The sequence below is a fragment of the Chroicocephalus ridibundus genome, chromosome 4 (genome assembly GCF_963924245.1).
Source record: "Chroicocephalus ridibundus chromosome 4, bChrRid1.1, whole genome shotgun sequence".
NCBI classification, from domain to species: Eukaryota; Metazoa; Chordata; class Aves; order Charadriiformes; family Laridae; genus Chroicocephalus; species Chroicocephalus ridibundus.
In genome coordinates, this window is record NC_086287.1 from 15,529,103 (window position 1) to 15,545,031 (window position 15,929).

A 15,929-nucleotide genomic window follows, 5' to 3' on the forward strand; every position below is an offset into this window, starting at 1 on the left:
TCTCTCTCTAGTACTGTCATCACAGACAAGGTGTGGTCCAAGGAACAAAAATAACCTGGCCCAACCTTTGCTTTGGCCATCTGCTTCTGTAGACAAGCTTCTTGCTGGCTACCACCCGGTTTTTATAAAGTAGAGAATCGAGCAATGTATAGTTATTTATGCTCTACCCTGCCCATCATCTCATCTTACTGTCCCAACCATGTAGTAACAAGAATGGCTTGCTTGCTGCAGGCTAACTGCTTCAGCAGCCTCCCCTAAAGTGCAGCTGTGTTTCCAGACGTATGTCTAGTTAGTCAGAGACCCCTGGAAATCCATCACTTCTCAACCTTAAGCCTTTAAACAGGCTGGGAGCTACACAGTCTGCGTTGAAGAAAATGCAAAAAGTTTACTTAATATGAAAACCCTGCTCAGTCAAACTAGTTCCACTAAATCAGATGATGTTCTTATCAATCTATTCCAGACACGTCGAACTTTTTCTTTTTTTCCCCTCCCTTTTTTTTTTTCTTCAATACACAGCTGAGAAGCTACAACTGGCACAAAAGCAAGGATCATGTCAGCTGCAGAGCCGTGTTGAACTGAACTGTAGAGGAACTGTTTTTTTCACAGGTTACACTATGATATTGTTGAATTTGAAACGAGTCAGTGGAATGGGCACAAAAAGACAGTTTCTGCTCAATATCTTTTCTTTCCACTTTTTCTTTAAGAATATTACTTCTATCACAATTCATTTAAATTATAATAATTAAATAACAGCTAATTTTCCCTGGCTTACAGTTGTGGGTGTTCAAGACTGTTTCTCTTCAGTTGAAGGTAGTATTTGATGATTTAGGATTTTCCCAATAAGCTAATACTTACAATAAATTTTAAAATGGTTATTCAAGTCTGTCTGTTGAACCAATACAGTGCTATAGCTCAGATGTCAACTATATACACATACAAAACACGATAAATCCTGAAATACTACTTCAAAATCCAACCAATTTGTCTGATCTGTGGGTTAGTACACACATAAGTAATACAATCACCTTAATCATTCCAAATAAGCATACAGCAAGTTTCAGTTTGGGTATTTTCCCCCAAGAGCATACACTAGCTGTTTCTGATGATGTTCCAAGCAGAGCATTCCAAAGAGTCACTCGTGCAGGAAAACAGTTGAGCTAAACCCAAGTTGCCAAGTCTTTTCTAATTTTAAGTTTAGCCTTCCCACTCTGAAACAAGCATTCTTCTCCAATACTAGTTAAAAGAGCTTATCTAATTTAACTTTCATTTTTTCCTTAAACATCTGGGAAACTTCATTTCTCTAATCAGTTTCTTACTTTCCTCCACTAATTACAGTCTTGTTTTTCCTACGTGTATCATTTCCTGTGCGATAATTTTTTCATCATTGGTTTTCTTGCTCTTTATATATTTCCTAGATGCTAGTGTTCAAATTCAGGTAAAGGAGCTTATTTGTGTTGTCCCCATTCTCCTTAAAATACTCAGATAAAATGTGCCACAAGAAGTTATTTGCCTCTCTGTGTATCTGAATATTTAGCATAGCTTCCAAAATGCTACCATTTGTTGCCCTGATAGCTCCATCATCAGCAAATTCTAGGATTTTAATTTACTCTAACGTGATGAGCCACCCTTCAGAAAAATTGGCCACCAGCTGTCTCACTGCTCGAGTAGGCTAAAGTCACACGCAAAACAATGAAGCCTGTCAGACAAATGCCACTTCTCTGTTTCGCTTTCCTTACCGCCTGCTCTTCCCTTCTTTCTGTTTCTCCTTTGCTCTAGGCCATATCTTAATCCCATTCTCAAAATCAAAAGATTTCTTCCTTTCTCTATGGCTCATGAAAGGTTACCACGTAGAACTAAATTGCTACAGGGGCTCAGCCTTCAGATTTGGGTTACTTTCCATTTTTATCTGTATTTTCGTTCTTGTATTACCACAGTTCCTTGCGTGCAGCTTTCAGGCTATTTCATAGATATACGCTAAAATTTGGAGATGGTAAACTCTTTTCCACCAAGACAGATACTGTAGTAACATCATATGCGTATTAAATCCCATTCTACAAGCCAATCAGGATTTTTTTAAAAATGTTACTAATTTAAGTAACAGCACACAACTTAGGAAAAGTTGTTAAATACTGTATACAGACTTTCTAATTTCTACAGTATTAGACCATTATTTACAAGATTTTACACATCTCTCGTAATAAACTAATGAAGACTACGTTGAAAAAATAAATATTTATCATACCTATTGATTAGTGTCAGCAGCACAAATATAACAAACAAATTTGAAAGTTTTCCCAAGACAGAGCTTTGAGTCTTTAGAAAATTACCAAAATTATAAGAAGATTATGGCCAACTGATCTAATGGTTTGGTTTGCATTTCTCTGTATAAACACAGTGGTATGTTTACCAAACATTCATTTCCTTCTAACCCCAGATCATAGATTTTTGAAACCCCACAAAAAAAAGAAGTTTTTTAATGAACACAAATGTGTTCACAATATCAAAACAAACTCGAATAAATCATTCATAGAGTGAAAACTGAAGGCTAAGAACTCTGAATGAAAGAGCTCTGCAACATAAAAGTTTCTGTAAACCTCCACAATATGTTCAAGCACAACTAAAACAGACTTACGTAATACATTAGCTTGCAATTGCAAAGGACTCCTCAGGTTTTGTAATCAGTTTTCACACTTAACCACAAAACAGTAAAGAATTGTTACGATATTGCACAGCTACATACACTGCATAGCTTAGAAAGGTATCTTCTTACCAAAGTTAAAGCACAATTTTAATGTCTTTCATTCATTTGAGGAAACTAAGGATCAACATATGCTGTTTCATATGCTGATAGTTTAAGTAAATCAACAAAGAATCTTTTTAAAACTAAACTTTCTTACAACGAAAAACAGAAAGAAAAGACTTTATTCCTTCGAGAAGATGTCTAGCTTACCTGGCTTTGCCATTCCACAACGACAGCCTGAACAATATTATCAGCTCTTCAGGTACTAATTCTTGCTAACTGGAAGGATATTTTCTCTCTTGCTGGATTAATAATCAACTTTCCTGATAGTTCATTTGTAATTCTCTGCTGGTTAACCCTTTGCAGGGCTCCCATGTTGAACTACGCAGCCTACACTGTTCAGTTCATTTTAACACAAAAATAACAAAACATAGGATAGTACACACATGACAATTAAATAGCAAGCTAAAGAGAAAGTTTAAGTATAGATTATCTTAAAATACTAGAAGTTTTTAAAGTATAAATACTTAAAAGAAGACTTTCTTTCTCTTAAAGAATCTACTTACTAAACCTAAGAGCCAGAAAACCAATGCAGCAAGAAACTGAAAGCTGTAAAGTCCAGTGGCTCATGCAACAGCACGCTCCCATGAAGCTACTGCTCAACCTCTCATCTTCAGTGTACGTGTAAATATGACACATGCCTGCTGAATTCTGAAAATAACATCTTTTATTATTGAATAGTGTGCTGAGAAATTACCACAGTTATCAGTTTGTGCAAGGCTGTCCATCTGTGTTGTCAGAAAGCAAGAGCAAGAGTGGCCAGGAGTGAAAATGAGATAAGAGAGGCCCAGAATAGCTAAAAAGGGGAGTTCAAATAAGGTCAGAACAAGTTTAAGATGGGATGCCTAACGATTATATGTACTTTTATTTTTAAAATGTAATAGTAGCAAATTACACACATTTCATCAGTTTCAAAACAATTCAATATCTTTTTGGCAGTTCTGTTGTGAAATGAGTAAAAAGACTATAAAACAAACCCAGCAAAGGGGCTTAGAGATCTAGTATAGGAGGGGGAAACATTCTGGAAATCCTGGCCCAAAGAAACTACTCTTTGCTTGGGGGATATAAGATGGACCTCGGGATGTGCTTTGATTGTGGACAGAGGGAAGAGGAAGAGAAAAATAAACTTGTTGCATGGACGACTGAGGCATAATGCTGCAAAAATGGTGAAATCACAAGAAAGGCTTTTCTTTTTTTCTTTTTTTTCTTCTTCTTTCTGGAAAACAATGACTTGGATTTTTGGATGCTCTAGGAAAAACGTTAAGAGATTACAGTTCTATTCACTAACGGAAATATTTTCATGGTAAATTGCGCTATAGCTGTTTTATTAAATAGTAGTTTGGTACTTGTGTTTTTTCCTCAGACAAAGGGACAGAGTCTCCAAAAGTTACTGCATAGCACAGAAGAGACTTTAGCTATTCCCTTTGCGTAAGAGTACTCCTATAGCAAATCTATTTTTACACAACTGTGGGTCTCTGGTCTCTGTCTACTGCTCTCTCGCGCTTCTGCAGCACCTAATACAGTTTGCTCTAAACTTTCTATAATATGTGCTGTAGAATTTATGATAAAATGCTATAAAGTGTTGAAGCAAATTTATTTCATATTTATAGTTAATTTTATTCTGTGAGTGTTTGAAGGAAAACCTTTTAAGAGCACCAATAACGTGAGAAAGCTACAACTAAATTTATTGTTCAGTATCACATCAGTGGTACTCCTGGGGGCTCCTCTTCATGGGAAGAAAGCTTAAACAACATTTTCTAACACATTGGACTGCTTCCCAGAGATGTGATGGCCTACAGAGGCAGCGCTGAACAAAGCAGGCTGGAATAGTAAGTCAGTAAACAACCCTTTTCAGAGGATGGTCACAAATAAGTGCAACTTTGTTTAATAAAGGCAAATTATAGTTATCTTTTGTTCTTTAGAAGGTGCATTATCTTTCTTTCCTGTTCCACCTGACTAAACTGGTGGTATCTCTTCTATCACCTGACTGAGTGGTTGGCTGGAAATAATGGGACAAAACAATCCACTATTGTTACAAGAGACAATGACCTTTCATGTCCTTGGAGCTCGCCATGACCTTTCATCTTTCCTATCCTCCAATGGTCTCTCCTAACAACTAAAACTACACCCCGTTAGGCTGAATTCCAGATTGTCATAAAAAGCCCCGTCCTTTCGAAACAAAACCAATTTTTACACCAAGGTGGAGGAGAAACACAGGTCCATTGTTCCTGCACAGATGGAAGTTAGAGTTACTAAGGCAACAGCTCTAATCCCCCTTTTTACCACCTTTTTCACATCATTGGCCTATCAAGTGTGCTACCTTTTAACTCATAAGCTCAAAAGCTGGTAGTCTAACTGACTGCCCTAATTAGCTACGATTTTCACAGTACAGACAACATGATGAGCTAATCGAAATTTGCAAAATAATGACGTACCTCCAGCAAATATTCCTCGTCCTGAGGCCCAGTCTTAGAATAACAATAATGAGACCATTATTAGAGGAGGGCATTAAAATGCTGCACTGCTGCTAAACAGAGAACTTAATTGTTCTGGTCTTGTCCATTGAATCAACAACCTATTGTTGTGGACTTGAAAAATAAAGGACTGGAGAATGGGTGCCATAATGATTGGTCTGTGCTGCCATACCAGCACTCTGTAGAATTGTTTTCCTTTTGAAACTCTTGATGGACTAGTAGTTTTGTTTAAAAGTAATATAAAAGGCAATTGTCTGGATAAAAAGTCCTATTTATTGAAATCTTTAGAAGCAGTTGCATGGATTTGTTCATGACCCCCAAGATAAAAACATAGGGACCATAATAATGCTATTTGTAGAGTCCACTGCTTGTAGTGACACTAGATAACGCTGTCCTGTCTAACTACTGCAAAAGGAAGGAAGGCATTTCCTTTGCAGACAGAAATCATGACAGAAGGTCAAATAGTGGACAGACCCCATTCATCTGTAAAAAGGAAGATGTTTTATTAAAAAAAACCCAAAAACCTAATATATTTGGTCATCATTTAGAATTCTGGGTCTAGATCAAACTGATAAAGGTATGACTAAGTCAGTCACCACACAAGACTTTTTTTTGGTTAGATATTAAAACTGACAGACCGTATTTTTTCTTCACTTCTTCTATAGAATTATACCCTAAATTTTGTAGCTGGCAACTGAATAATATGCCTTGAGATGTAGTGAATCAACTGATGTAAGTTGTAACTTACTGTTAGCTTTGGATATTCTATATTTAAAATTGGGACTGGGAGGAAGAGATATCTAAAATCTCTAGAATGTCTTTTGATCTTGGGGTTTTTTTAATTGACAAGAAAGTAAAATCTATAGCTTTTTACAAAACGTTTAAGATAAACATGATCTTAGTTTTATTACATGTAATCACTGTTACATAACACTATCCCGGATTCCTTTCGTAGCTTTCACTGCAATAGAATAGTTGAAAACGTATAAGCAGTAACACATTTACTCTTTGGAACAGAAATTAAAATCACGTCTTATTGCATTTTTCATAGTTACCTCTCTTAATGCATCTTCCTACATGCAAATTGCTCAAAAATAGCCTATGACTCTAGGTTAATATAAACAATCAGAAACAACAGCATTTGGGCTTGCAAGAGTACCCATTGGTACTTCGCTACTTATTTCAATGGGAAAAAGTTGAGGTTTGTTTTTTTTTCTTATTTCTATCAACATATTGTAAATCAAAATGAGAAAAAAAATGTGAAAAGGAAAAAAAAAAAAGGTGAAGAAAACTTAAAGTTAAAGGTTAACCCAAAAGGTATTTTCAGCAGTCCTTAGAACTGCTCACATAATATAAAGTTGTCTTGCATGTACTCACAGAACACATTTTCTTTAAACTCAGGGTCTTTTCTTTTGTAAATTGAAAAATGCTTAATATAAAGAAGTATTAAATTGTAAATAAGTCCTCTTGCTTCATTCAGTCCATGCTTTGCTTCATTTATCTTCATCTTGTTAGGCTAAATTAATTAACAATCTCTGTGTTGCACACTTTCTCTTTTCATTACATCAAATAATGGCCTGGATATGGGAGAAAACCTTCACCACGGGGATCTTGAAACACTACCTTGAGGAAGAGTCTCTTACAAATGTATTGCTTTAGCAGTATTCACTAGCTAGATGTTACGACACTTATTAAATGGATTCTTCATCGCTTTAAAATAATTATCCTGATTTTGTGACAAATAAAACTATTTTTTAAAAAAAATCAGGCTCGCAGCAGAACATGTTTACAATTTGTGAGCCACAAGTACTAAAAGAAAGAAAGTATCTAAATACATCAATAGTTTTACTCAATGTTTTATTTAATATAAAAAACCCACAACTTGAATACAATTTCTGTCCGACTGTGTATACAATACAGTCCCAAACACATTAACATGTCAAATTACTCAAACCAAGTTGCCATACCATTTGTCTGTGAATGTTCTGTATATAATTAATTGGATGTCTGGGACAGTTTCATTGGTAAATCTGGTTATTTTAATACTATAATGGGGAGCAACGTGCTAAACTATTAGGCAAGTTTTCTTCCTTTAACCTACATTATGGCATCTAGAGCAAAAGGACAAAACAGTAAAGCCTTTTTTAATCTCACCCTGATCAAACAACCCTCTTTCTCCAATCACAGCTTTGTGCGTGATATCTTTCTGCTAGTGTTTCTTATTTAATTAAAACAGACACTGACAGAAGGACATGGATTAGGACTGTAATGATGCATTTACTTAGATTAATCGGAGGCTCCTTTTGGAGTAATGGCTTAAACAAAGAACAAAAGGAAATTGTTATGAAACAGCCTTTTATCCCAGGCAAAGGTCACATTATGAGGTTTTTAATTTTGTCAGCCTCTGTTATATTGGGCCTTGCTACTGGAACATGAGAAGTGCTTCTCTCCCCCTCTCCCCTGAGCCAAGCCAGTTATTATAATACAGCCATTAAAGCTGCAAATTAAAATGTCTGATTTTAAAACAGGTTGCTTAGCTTTCAAAACCCTCTAATTAGCATGTTGTGCATTGTTGTGAAGGAAAGAAACCTAAAATGCTAATGACCGGCTGCCAGGTGACCACACTGCTGTGCAAAATAATACAGACCCTTTTCAAGTAGTAGTAGTAATAACAATAATAATAATAATACCCAGCTCTTATGAATTATCCAGCTCCAGGTCTACTCTGCAGCACATGTGCTTAAAGAAACAAGCGTGCATCCAGCCAAAGATGGGAGTTCAGTAGCCAGCACAAGAGATTGTTGTATGTTAACTGGAAAGAGGTCTGTGCCATTCAGACACTGTAAGGAAAGAAAAAAACATTTGAAACCACCATGGGCCAGCTGATATTTGGACCAGGCACAGGGAAAAGCACGGAATGGAAAATTCTTACCCTCTCAGACAGAAACTACAGATACACTTCTGTAAGTCTCAAAAGGCCCCAACTTGCTGTGATAAATTCCGCTTCTGGGCGGTTCACAAAAAGGCAATAATGCATGAAAAGACCCTAATACAGGTATATTTTTTTTCCACAGTTTACCATTCATTGTAACAAGTTCATTGAACACACAAAATTAACCCAAAGCTGCCAAATCTCAAAATTTTTCCACAAATTGTGGAAATTTTTTTGTGTGCGTGATCTGTGATTTTATCTTGTGATTATTTTTTTTAAATATCCTATAGGAGAAAGCCTGATAATGCAACTTCAAAGACTCAAATCAAATAGAAAGCATTTTCTTAAACGTCATGGTACCTGAAGCTCTGTTTTTTTAAATACTTGAGTTCTATCAAACTCACTCACTTCACACAAAATTTCCTAAGAAAAGAACTGTCATCTTCCGCTGACAATATGTATCATAAGTTGCTTCCTTTTTTTGAAATTATAGCTGCAAAAATATTCATTAGTCTTCTGCACTCCCTAAACTGTACACAGACCCAGTCCTTCTCCAGTCACAGAGTCCGCATCTCCGGGAAGCTGAAATGTCACCCAGTACCTAGAAGCACACAACCTGATACCCACGAGGGAGAAAAAACTTTCTAACCGTGCCAGCGCTGGGTCCAAACAACAGCACCAGAGGCTGCTCTTCAGCACCACAAAGAATACCTTCCTGAAAAGTCCAGAATAATTAGCCGGGCAGTCAAGATTAACCCCACTTGACCTGTTTTTACCAACGGTTAAGAAAAAAAGGCTTTCTCTGCAACTTGACATCTTTTCCATAAAGACCCCGGTCCAACCCCCTCCGAACATACCAGCATAGCGTGGCAGCGTTCTTCCTAGGTCACGGTAGGAGGAAGTTGGATGAGATGTTGAGAAGCTGTGCTGCCCTCGATGTCTATTTATTCAGAGAAGTCTCCCACCCTTCAAGTGATCTCTAGTTGACTAGTAAGGGACAAAAATGACTGCAAAGGGGATTTTCAGTCACTTGTAATCCCTTATTGCATTATGTTTTCCTTAAAAGTTCATCAGTCCAGAGACAAGATACTGTGTGATTCCAAATCCCAATGCCCCCAAAACCACTACTCAATGGACAGCACAATTCAAATACTCTCCAGATAAATTACAAACCAGCCAGGTTAAGAAAATTATAATACATAAAAGAGTATGTGTGTGGTTTCATCGCAAACCCATGTGTCACCATTCTGTATTGTTTGTCTCTATTTTACACAGTACAGGCCAGATTCTGCCGCATTGTTACCACTACGCTCCCCCACAATATAGTCCCAATCCTGAAGAAAATTTGACAACCTGCCCTTAAAAATATTAACACAATCACATGAAAGTCACTGAAATGACCTACATAAAAAGGGAAAATACACTTATTTCCAAAGATAGTAATTTCAATTTACTTAACACTCAAACACCTGAGCTGCTTAAAAGGTGGCAAACAAATTCTGGTAAACTAATGTTAAGAAAATTAACTATGTAGTTGTATTCTATCTGGTTAAAAATATGCTGAACTTCACAATAGTCTTCTACAACTTCGAGATATCACAGCCAGTAGCACCATTTATTTATTTATTTAAACTTAACTTCTGTTCTGCCAAGATAATCACATCTTAAGATACAAGAACCTGTTTGCACAGGCACATGTATCATCCACTAGTGTTCCCAGGCTGCCTCTTAGTTGTTATTTTTTCCTGAATAAAACCACCTCTGCGAGACAGAAAACACACTGTTAAGTTTATTTATAGAAAATACACTAACATCTAATGAAAAACAGACTTTGTGCAAAGTGATAGTTGGCTTTATCCTTTAAAACTCACAGGAAATTCCCATTATTTTCTTTTGTGGCTCTGCATGTACGACATTTGCAGAATTCATCCTAACTGCATATTTTAAAGGCATCTTGCAATGGCTACTGCATTGATATGCACAATGCAAATACACCGTTTCCCAAAAGTTAGATTTGTTCCTCAAAATATATGAAATATGCCAATGATCTTTTAGTGAACAAGTAACAAAATCTGCATCAGTATCCTACACAGAATGTGAATTCATGCTTCAAGATCAGAGCTGCTTAGACAGCAAATTATCTGCATCATTTCACATTTACCAGCTAGAGAGCTGTGCAGGTAGAGTCTGTATACAGTCAGCATTAGAACAATCAGTGCCTACATGAATGCAGTACTTTATGTCCTGGGGTTTTTGCTGAATATCCATGTAGTACATAGAAATATATGTAAAAGAACAACAGTAATCCGGTTATCTAAGACTTCAATGTAGGAGTCTGACAAGAGTCAGGCTGGCACAGCAGCAGCTAGCAGCATGGCACGGTGGAAAACACTAGTAAAGCAGTCAAATACTCAGTAATCATGCTCGTTCGGTGCAGAATAAGACACTGATTGGGCTTTGATACATTACGAGTTCAACTGGGCCCATTAAAGTACATTTCTGAGTAACTATAGTGCTCTGTCATGTTGATCTGGAAACTCTGATGGCTAATACAGAGCAGAAAAGACAATCTACGTTCTCATTTCTTTGAACATCACTTTCACGCACCCAAGCAAAATTCACAATATGCTCTGCACTGATGCATAACAGAATAATTTTCTAGGAGAGAAAAATCATCACGTCATGGAGATTTCAGGCATAGTAATGCATGCAGATTTGACCCAAAGTAACGAAGAAAAGGGAAGTCAGTTCCTGCTAAATACGTTTTTTTACTAAAGTAGCCCCGCCGATTAGTGTGTGTGTTAAAAAAAAAATATATATAAAGTTTAACCTGGATAGTATGGAACTGTATATACATAACGGAGCCCATATAACAGTCACACAATGGAACGCAATCCTGTTCTTCAAATTACCAGCTCATGTCCCCAGCCACTAGCACTGGTTACACAGAACAGCCATTTTCTCTATCTTCATATACTGTGAAACAAGAATAGTTCTTATCTCTGAGCACCAGTAACATCTCTTTGGGTTTGTCCCATTATGCACAACCTATCTCCGTTTTTTCCATGTATCCTTCTCTACAGGTTCTCCACATCCTGTTCCACCTGGTCATTCCATACTGATACCACTGTATGCACAGCTTTGTATATCTGCCGGATGAGAGAAAGCAGAGCTGTCTGCTCTTTGGGTTTCCAAAAGACTGCATTAGGGCCATAGAAAGTAGCTCCTTTTCAGCCCTAAGAACTACAGGATCAAGCAACTTACATATTTGAATTCAAGTCACTTATCAGATTACCACATTTACCACTAGAAATTCTTACTACTATTGAACCTTTCTTGCAATCTGAGATATCCCATCTCACTCCAAAACTTCATTCCCATCTGATTCGTGATTTAATGTACAAAACAGTGTTCATATCCCTTATAAATTTCTTATTTGGTTTTGGAACTGTTGCCACTATGAACATACCATTAAACTTTTGACCTAACATCTTAAACTCTCTTCACAATTGGAGCCTTCGTATTTTCATATCTGCTAGGTTTTTTGAGTCCTGAAAATAAACTAGATAAATGACGGAACAAAAAAAAAAAAAAAAAAAAAAATCACACAAGCAGTCAACTCTACTCTTCTGGCTATTATCCCTTGATTTCAATAAATGATAGAGCTATTATATTCCAAACTGTCTTCTGCAAGAGAATACTGATCTATGCAATTCATCACTGATTTTATAGCGAGTGTCAGAAATTAGGGTGATAAACTATATCATATTATATGTAATAGAAAAACTACCTACGTACTTTCAAGTGCGAATAATAATAATGAGCATTTCTGCAAAATATCTCTGCCTTCTAGCATGCAAAAGTAGCCTGCACAAATTATGTGAAAAGTTCACCCCAATTAAGTGAAAAGAAAATTACCCGTATGGAAATTTGGCTTGCATCTCACTTCAGAAACAGAGGCTAGGTTTCACGAGAAACTGGGCCAAATGTAACTGTTAAGGGATTTCAGTTTGCTGGTGAACCCAACATGAAATAGCTCATACACAGAAGGGCATCATGCGTATATAATTAGAGTGTCATACTCACACACAACAGATAGCCATGTGGTGAACTTCAATACCGCCTCAAAAAATAATTCACTAGGCACCTTTCAGCATTTCACTTTACAATTTTCCCATTAGTCAAAATTTCCCAATCAGTATTGCCTAATGAAGGGGGCGCACAGACGTGTAAGACTCAATACCTGGCATGCTAATTACCTTTTTATGCCTTGGTTTACCTGGGTATAAAACAGGAGAAACGAAACCTTTATGGACCTCCTTTCTAAACTGCTTTGAGATCTGCTGATAAAAAGAGAGAATAAGGGAAACAATCTCTAAGCAGCCTGAAACAGGGTTTTTGGTTCTTTTATTATTTATTTTTTTTTCTTTCTCTAATGCTGGAGCTTCCCATACCCAATCAGCCAGTTATACTACTGCATTGTTTTATTATAAAGTGGATCAGAACAGATAAATTAATCAAGTCAGGACAGTGAGTGCACTGTGTTTACATGCTATATCCTGTACATATCTTTCCTAGGCTCAGACTGAAATCCAGCTCCAGCTGCAACAGCTTTCAGGCTGACAAATCTTTCTGGAGCTGTGCCACACAGTGTTTCAGACCTGGAAGGTGCTGCGAGCAGGCACTTTCACTACACTTCTTAAAACTCCATATATCAAATTTTCACACATTAAACATCCCTCCAAAGATATACCTGTCGCAGTTTAATGATATGTACCACCCAATCTTTGGGCACTCATTTCTTCTGCCCGTATAATTATCGGGATTTTAAATCTTTCATTTCTAAAGAGTGGAATTAAAATATATAACCTATTAGAAAGCGGATACTCTTAACTACAGCATAGAGACTCGTTTATAGTTCACTCTCAAAGAGCTTAGTGTAATAGATTTTGAAAATGTGTCATTTTTGGTATATATTAATATTTGGGGGTATATCTAAATCTTTACAAAATTTCCGCTGCTGACACAGCTGGAAACTCTGTCACACTGATGGAAACTAAAGCAGTTTAGTAAACAAAGTAATGCAAATAAGTTGAACCACATAAATATTTTAACCATTGTAATCAATTCAGTGTTCCACCAAGCTACCTTAGCATAGTTATAAAAGTCTTGCTGGTAATCACAGAGAACGAGCTGTACAACTACCTGGTTTCTTCAACATTTGTGAAAAAAACAATTATCCCAAATGGGTTTTGAAAACACCGTTTTTCTGACTTTTTTATATATATATGCACATATACATATGTGTGTATGCATATGCATATATGTAGGTATATATACCTACATGTACAGTTACATTTAAGCAAAATCATTAGGTTCTGTTCTCAGCCTTTTCTTCAAAGCCCAGAAATTCGAGCAGATGGAAATATATAGCCATTTCTCTGCTGAAAGAGGCCACCACAAGGTGCAGGACAGAGCAGGTGCCGCAGGTGACCGCCTCAGGAAACAGATGCCTCGGCAAGAGAGGGGGGAGCAGAACTAAGGGGAGGACAATGAGAACGGCAACACCTTGAGAGAGCTCAGGAACTCCCTATATAACCCGGGAGCTTCTGCCTAGCATTTGCATTTGATAGGAAATATTGCTGAGCAATTCCTTCTGGCAGACTACTTCAGATTAGAAAAGGGATGCACGAAATGAAAGAGTTAAATACATAAATTTATAGAGAGGTTTAAGATAATCACATATGGAGTGATTATCTTAAATCCTTGAGGGATAGCGTTCTGCTTTATTTTTTTCCTGCACCTTTTGTCATAATGAAATGCATAGTCAGCCCTTACCTGGTAAAATATTTGTGTTGCCGTGCAGTTAAACAAATGTCTTTTTCAGTTTCTTTTAAAATAGCCTCCCACTCACGTTTCTTTAAACAGTGGCCCATCGGTCTAGCTGGATAACATGTACAAGCTGAGCGGTGAAGTCTCCTCTTGCCCCATTAAAAGGGTCCTTTCCTTATATCATCAGCAACAACGCATGGGGAAATAATAGGACTTCAAAAATAATGGAGGTACATCTGAAAGGAATTCTGATTCCATAATATTCCCACTTTCCACTACAACTCACAGCATTCGATTGGCATTTGGCATAATAGTTTTAGCAGAGGCAGGTGCAGAAGATCAATGTAATCTCTTCCTATTTCTTTTATACACTGATATTCATAATTCCATTGTGTGCTCTTTTTCCTCTATTTTTGTTCGTATCCATTCTTTGCATGAAATATAAGAACTCACAAGTATGATTATCAAATTTATGGTGTATGCTTGCTACACCGCACATTATAGTCTCACAGTTGTTTGCCCTGCAGTATGAAAGATTTGCATAGCATTTAAATGGGAGAGATCTATACAAACCATAGTTAAAATATTATTACATTTATATGTTTTTCTATATGAACTAGTAAAAAATAATTTTTTATTCCACTTTAGGGCAACGTTTTACTACAATTAAATGAAAAGGCTTAGCTCTGCTACTTCTTTGAAAAGAATCATGACCAAAAAGACACAATTTTAGGAAATATAACTGGAAGATGATAAAGAAGATCTCTTTACTTCCATATGAGGCAATATCACAACCAAATATATCCTGTTGATATTTAAAATCTGAACATATTCCCTTCTGTAATTCTTTCATCTGTGTGCACAATTTATACAGGAGCTTTGAGAGAGAAAAGAATGAAGCGCTTGCCTTTAATCCCGAGGGTTTTTTATGTGGTGGTGTTTTTGCTGGGTTTTTTAATTCATTATACTCTCCTTTCCCATCACTGGTGACCATCGCTGCAGCACCATACCTCCAGCTGTGAGCTTGAACATCCAGCTCCCTGAAGCCAAAACAAGTGCTGCTTTTCTGATTTAGAACAAGGGACATTAGAAGGCGGGGAAAAAGCTTAAGCTTCCATTCCTTTTGAATTTCAGTGTCACCTCTGTAATGGAGTATATGACATAGCAACCTAGACAATATGAGAAATTACAGGAAAAACTGCAGCAATTAAGATTACAGAAAATTATCAGATCTTTTAGCAGCAATTTAATATTGTGTCACCTTCAGAGGGAAAAACTCTTCAAAATATGTTTTACATGAAATATTTGATAAACCATACACCTAATTCGTCAGGTTTTTCTGTTACAAAGCACAGGATGAAATCTTATGCACCTGACATTACTCCTTTCAGGGAGGACTGTCACCTAAGAGGAGAGGAATCCTCTCCTGCAGGAAGTCCACCACATGTTAGACACGGACAGACAGGAGGACGGATGGAAAGAACGAAGGAAGGACAGTAAATATCAACAAGTAAAAGGACAGAAGATTACTTTGGCAGTTGTGCAACAGTTACAGAAAAAGAATTTAAAAGGAAACTGTCTTTTTCTCCTCGTGAAGTCCAGAGTACACATTTTATTATAGTGAGCGCTGACTTAATTTTCCAAGACTCAGCCTGAGACAACAGCAGCTGACTACAAGCTCAGAAGAGGAGTCTAAAATTAGTGTTTTAAAAAGTCTTTTTATTCTCATAAAATTTGTACATTAAAACTGACATTTTAAAAGGTTACTTCTGTAGAGAAGAGCAAGCAGCTATCAAAATCTGAAAACACCAATCAAATGTAAACGTGTTTCAAACCAAACTTCGGTTAGCGCAAACAAATCTCCATGCCAAACTGGCGCAGAGCAGGAGAA

At 36.8% G+C, this 15,929-nt stretch overlaps 1 protein-coding gene across 8 annotated transcripts in view; it reads right to left on the reverse strand.

Moving 5' to 3' along the window:
- SOX6 (SRY-box transcription factor 6) overlaps positions 1-15,929 on the reverse strand; it is a 381,266-nt gene that overhangs the window by 265,814 nt on the left and 99,523 nt on the right. Inside the window, exon 1 of one of the 8 annotated variants that reach the window (XM_063331733.1) lies at positions 3,307-3,433. The exons of 6 other annotated variants lie outside the window; for them this stretch is intronic. The gene's annotated coding sequence lies outside the window, so the exon portion shown is untranslated. Of the gene's footprint in view, positions 1-2,950; positions 3,287-3,306; positions 3,434-15,929 lie in introns of those variants that run through there. One more of the 8 variants, XM_063331727.1, reaches the window with a different exon arrangement.